Raw genomic sequence first — 5,746 nt, 5'->3', positions numbered from 1 at the left:
AAACGCAAGCAGCAGCAGCAGCAGCAGCTGCTGATCTTGCTCTTTTCTAGTCTATAATTATAACACCACTTGCCATCGGAAGGACCTCTTTCATTTGAATGAAGAATCTTGCAATGGTTTTGGCTGGCACATACAGTTTTTTTGCATTTTATTTCCTCCAAAATGGGATGGACAAGAAGTGAGCTTTTTGTTCCGAGACTTGTCTTGAAAAGTGATATGTCTCTAACATGGTCCTGTGAAGACACATCAATGAATAGCACTGATTAACTACGTCTAAATAGGAAGACCAGAGACAACCCCACCAAACCTGAAAATGTTCCCCAGCTGCACCTTGGTCCCACCCTGGAGGAGAGCATTTGCTGCATTTCTGCTTTGCTGATTTGATTTGGGAAATCAGGTCTCTGGGGCATGCTGTAGAAATCACTCATCCCTCAAAACAGGCAGAGTTGGTGCTAGGAAAAGCCTCAGTGGACCTATTCACAACTGTATATTTCAGCACGTGAAAATCCTTCTGCAACTGGAGATTTTTCATAGGACTTCTTTCCCTTTTCCCCTTTGTAAAATGAGATGAACTCTGTCTTTTATGACCTATGGCATTAAGAGTGAGCTGTAAAAGGTGATAGACTGTGAAAGCCCAGGAGGTATCATATAATGTCATAAACTTCAGCAGAGAAAGAAATAATGTGACTGCGAAGTAAATTTTAAAAAATGCAGGGGAAGAGAATAAGCAAGATTTATAGATTTAATTCATTTCATGATGAAACCTTTTCCCCCCTGCCTCAGTCACATTAAGCTATTTGAGGCCTTTTATTTAATTAAAACTCTCCCAGAAAGAATGGAAGTTTCTGCCATTGTTTACCTTTCCTCTTGTTATTAATGGCCGAAGAAAGACACTTTGATGTCAAAGCAGGCGAGATATTAGACTGTGGCATGTGTGTGTCAGGCAGTGGCCTGTGGCGAAAGATGACAAATCATTTTAGCATTCAGTGACTTGGCATGGAGAAACATACTGCCTGATCCTATTACAGAGACTGCCCTGCGCAAGGAAAATTCTTAACAACAGGGATATTTTAAGGTCACTGGGAAAATTATTATTTAGACCTAAAACATTTTTCTTTGCTGAGCATAATAGTTTGCTGGTCTTACTGAGCAGTAAATAATAGCACCTCTATGTGTCAGGGGGTATCAGGTGGTTTTCCTGGCAACTCTTCAGTATTCCTGCAGGTTGGAGTGGCTGAGATTGCTCTACTGGCTCTGAGCTGTTTTGCAGAAGACATGAGATTTAGAGCTCCTGTGTTTTCAGAGGCAGAAATAAATACAGGTTTCCATCTGTGTAGCTCCATCGGGACTGGTTCTGTAGGAAGTACTCCTTTTTTTATCTCTAAGGTGTCCCTATTTCCTTGTCGGATATTTCCAAAGATAGACAATGTTTTTACCTCTCTTCCTCTGTTTCCCTCTACGGAAATGTAGTTTCATCTACATTCATCTACAAAAATAAGTTTTCGGAAGTCCCTTTCTACATGCAGTTCTACTAATGATCACTGATAATGGTGTATTTTGCATTCATTTTCTCTTGATGTACTTTGAACACACACAAGAGACAAAAACATTTTAGCACTGTGTAACTAGACAGGTTTCTGCTAGTATCATCCATGGATGTTTAACAAGACAGCTGAGTGTAACAGATAGAAATCTAGCAAATAAAACTTATTTAATATATTTATGATTTTGACTTCTCTTTTCTCTTGATTTTTGAGCCCATTTATACTGGAAGATTTCTGGAAGAGACATTAATACATATCATGTGCTAGTGAAGCTTCAAGCAAGCACTTCAGTATCTGTAACATCACATAACGCCAATATCCAAAGAAATGCCATAAAAAATAGGCTAAAATATGATCTGAACAACATGAAAGAATTTTCTTATTGAAAGGAAGTGAATAATTTAAGTGTTGGGAAGAGAGCAGCATTAAAGAATCCCCTGCCAGATTTTCTCAAATGAGAATATATTGAGTTTTGCTATACATTTCTACTTACTGTCACTTGCTGCTGGAATTCCTGTCTTAAATAAATCAGTAAATTAACATAAAATGTCCTCTGTCCACAGAACAACTGTGTAGAGACTTGCTGTGCTATCTAACAGTCTCTTTCATGAGAGAAATTGCAATAATTAAAAGTTAATCTAGTGGGAGAGATACCACTGTACTTAGCATCAGTCAATGTGGGTTATGGAAATATACTTTAAAGGAGGCTCTTTTATCTCCTGAAGTCACATGGTAGAATACTTGAGAGGATTACAAATGAATTTGTCTGCAGGATAAAGCCTGCTGTCCTGACAGATTAATTCTCTGAGTACTGTAAAACTGCAACCAAAAATACTATGCTTTGCAAGTTCCTTGTAATGAAATAAACATCATTTGTTATGCAGCAGTGCTGAGTTTGCTATTAGAAATATTATTACTGTGACTCTTATCAGCCTCAACAATCCTTTTATTGGCAAAAGGCACAGACACACGATGTCACCATGGGACTCATCAGACAGAAGATGAGATCAACAAGGCACCCAGGAATAAGGTGTCCAGAAACTAGATTCAAAAGCCAGTGCCCGGACTGACTGGGAGAGCTTTCTCATGACTTAAGACTTATGTCTCCAAAGTGCTCCATATCATGTTCATCTGAAACAATCTGGGTAGGTTATTTAATACATGCTAGCACAGTTTAAGTGAAAGCTAAATGGTTAAAAGGCAATCACAGAAGGAGAGGTGCTTGATCTTGCTCTATGAACTGGCTTTTCTGAAGTGTCAGTGTACTTTGCAATGTAACCAGGGTTTTAAAACTTCTTGCACATTATCAAATGTTAGATATGAGACAATTTCTTTACTTACCTAAAAATGCAGCTGATTGCACAGCCATTTGCATAATCATTCTTTTTTTTAACATGCTGATGCTGCAAAATTGTAATTTCTTTTTAATGAAGAATTTATGTTAACAAAATTTTGTGTTGTTGTGGACATTGAAGAGTACTGATAGCTGATAGTCTTTGCTTCATAATATATACTTCATACTCATATCTCTTGCATTTCTAAGGGAGTTAAATTAGAGAAAGATAAATGTTCTCTCCCATTTAAATGTTTATTTTGCACCGCAAATATTCAGCTAATATATTAATATTAGAGTTAATAATGCATTGTTGTTTGCTCAATAAGCATTTCTGTGCTCTTAGTCAAGACTTTTGAGGTATCACTGGAAGCCACATAAACTCATGCTCTTTATGGCTTAATGGCCTAGGTTTTCAGTGAGGGATGTTACATCTCAGAATAGCAAATGATGACCCATGTGCCCTGCATGGAAATATAATAACAACAGAACAACAATAAAAATAGTATGTAAAAATGGACAATACACATAACAGTACAACTGAGCCATTCTGCTTCTACCATTTGACAAGGACAGCCTTGCTTATTTGGAGAAATTCTTCATAGGATTATATTTGGGTTTGTGTTTATGAAAATCCACCTACAAGAATGATGATCCAGATTAGTGCACTATTTAAGATAATAACACCATGCAGTGATGAGTGATACAAAACTGTGGAGTAATTCACCCTATATAACACTGCTAGAGGTGTGATTAAACCGTGTGGCAACTGATTGGAGAAAGTATGCCCTTCATTTCCTCTATTCAAATTAAAGGGGACCTCAACCCAAAATTTAGAGTCATGGTACTGGCAAATGCAAATGGTATTTATAAGGATGGAAGATTTTCTTGAGTTGTCTCTTGGGCAGAGAGATTTGTTGGAGTATCTGCTTGTATGAGAGACAAAGGGAAAGATAAGACAGAAGAGATTCCAAGAACAAGAAAGCAACTAAGAACAGAAAAGCATTTCCAGGGAAATGTGTCTAGAAAAGGTGAGTTCTTTTTTGTAACTTATTGCCTGGAAAGAATTTGGAATTGTTGTTGCTGTATTTGTGAGAATATGGTTATTGGTGTTTGTGATAAAAAATTATTACATTGAGATGGCTAACCATCATTAATTTCTTTCTGTAAAGGGAACAACTCACATGAGTTTTATCTTATTTAATTAGTTTTATTTCAAAGAACCCTAATAATACATTCTGGTGTACAAAGCAGCAGTAATACACACATGAAAAGGATAAAACTGAGGACTTTCCTTCATCAGCCTGTCCTGCCAGTCCTGTATTAAAGCAAACTCTGGCTTTCCTCCCTCGCATAGTTCAATGCCACACATTTCCCTCAGAACTTAATTTGTTCACTTTTTAGATATTGCTTAAGAGGGAATAAACCAGAAAGAGTGTAAAAAGATCACGTAGCATGCAGGAAAAAGAATAGCATGTTTAGTGAACCAACAGAGATAAACAACTAACCTTTTTCTATGAACAGCAAGTCTGATCATTTCCACCTGAATTTCAACAAATCCTCTCATTCTCTGCTCTCTGCACCTTTTCACTTAGAAAAACTGCCTGAACAGCACCTAAAGCCTCGTTGTTTCCCCAGACATGAGGTTCAATCAATTTGCCAAGAGCAGATGAAACAAACCCTCTGCTTGCTGTGCTGCTGCTGAGCCAGTGCCTGGCCCAGAACATGCACAGGCATTGAATGGTGCTAGCTGGGGAATTTATCCTTCACTCTCCTCTGGATAAATCCATGCTTTGACTATTTTAATGAGGTGACAGAAAATGTTTCCTACCACAGTGAGTGTGAGAGAACATTTCCAATCAAGGTAACAGAGATGTATATGATACTGGAGACTAAAGTCCCGGGAGGCCTAGCACTTTTAAGGTCACTTTGGGAAGTGTAACAGTAATCCCTTTATTTTGTGCAACTGAAACTGCTCTAGTTTCAATACTACTTAAGCATTTTTTACCATCTACTGAGTAAAGAACTCAGATTACTTTTCAGAAATGCCTCTCTCCTGCACTGAACTTGCAGAGCCTTGGAATCATGAGTGTGTTGAGCTTGAGAAGAGAGAAGAAGACAAGGAGAAGAAAAGGCCACTCTAAACTGGGATGCATTCCTATGCCCAGTGGAGTGATGCCTGTACCAACTAGGTAACTCTAAACAGAAGGTGAATAAATAGGTACTTCTATCACACAGGTAAATGGTTGGTACCTGTAGAAACTTTTCCATAAGATCAGCTTCACCTCATAGGGCTCATAGAGCACAACTCAGCAAAAACTGTCAGGCTTGACTGAAGCCTGATTTTGAATCTCTGTGTTGTTGAGCAAAATAAAGAAAAACCAGCTCATTAAAGCCACATATTCCATGTTCACAGTAACTTCAGTATGAAAGAATGAAGACCTTTGAAAAAGTATTTAAACTTTATCACGTATGTGTTATGGGGAAGGAGGAAGAAGTTTCATGAATTTCATTTAGAGATGGAAAAAATAAAGCACAGGGAAGGTACCAAGGTCCAAAGCAGGCTTGTGAAGAAAACACAGGATTCCTGAGTTCTTCCCTGGTGCCTTTCACTGCTTCTATTTTCAGTATTTGTGGAGCTGTTTTTGGAGTCTCATCAAGTAAAAGAATTCTTGAGTTTTAACAACAGGTTTGTTGGGACTAAAAGTTTGTTTGGATTTTTGGAAAGGTAACTTTCATGTGAAAATCTATTTTGTATTTTTATTTTCTGATTTCTGAGTTCAGGTTTGGTATGTCTGCTGTCTTCCAACTAGGGATGAACACGTTGTACTATTTTTAATCACACTTTGGATCTGTCCCTGGCTTGCTT

The sequence above is a fragment of the Zonotrichia albicollis genome, chromosome 4 (genome assembly GCF_047830755.1).
Source record: "Zonotrichia albicollis isolate bZonAlb1 chromosome 4, bZonAlb1.hap1, whole genome shotgun sequence".
Classification (NCBI taxonomy): domain Eukaryota; kingdom Metazoa; phylum Chordata; class Aves; order Passeriformes; family Passerellidae; genus Zonotrichia; species Zonotrichia albicollis.
The sequence above is the reverse complement of the archived record's forward strand: the minus strand, read 5'-3'. Positions refer to the sequence as shown.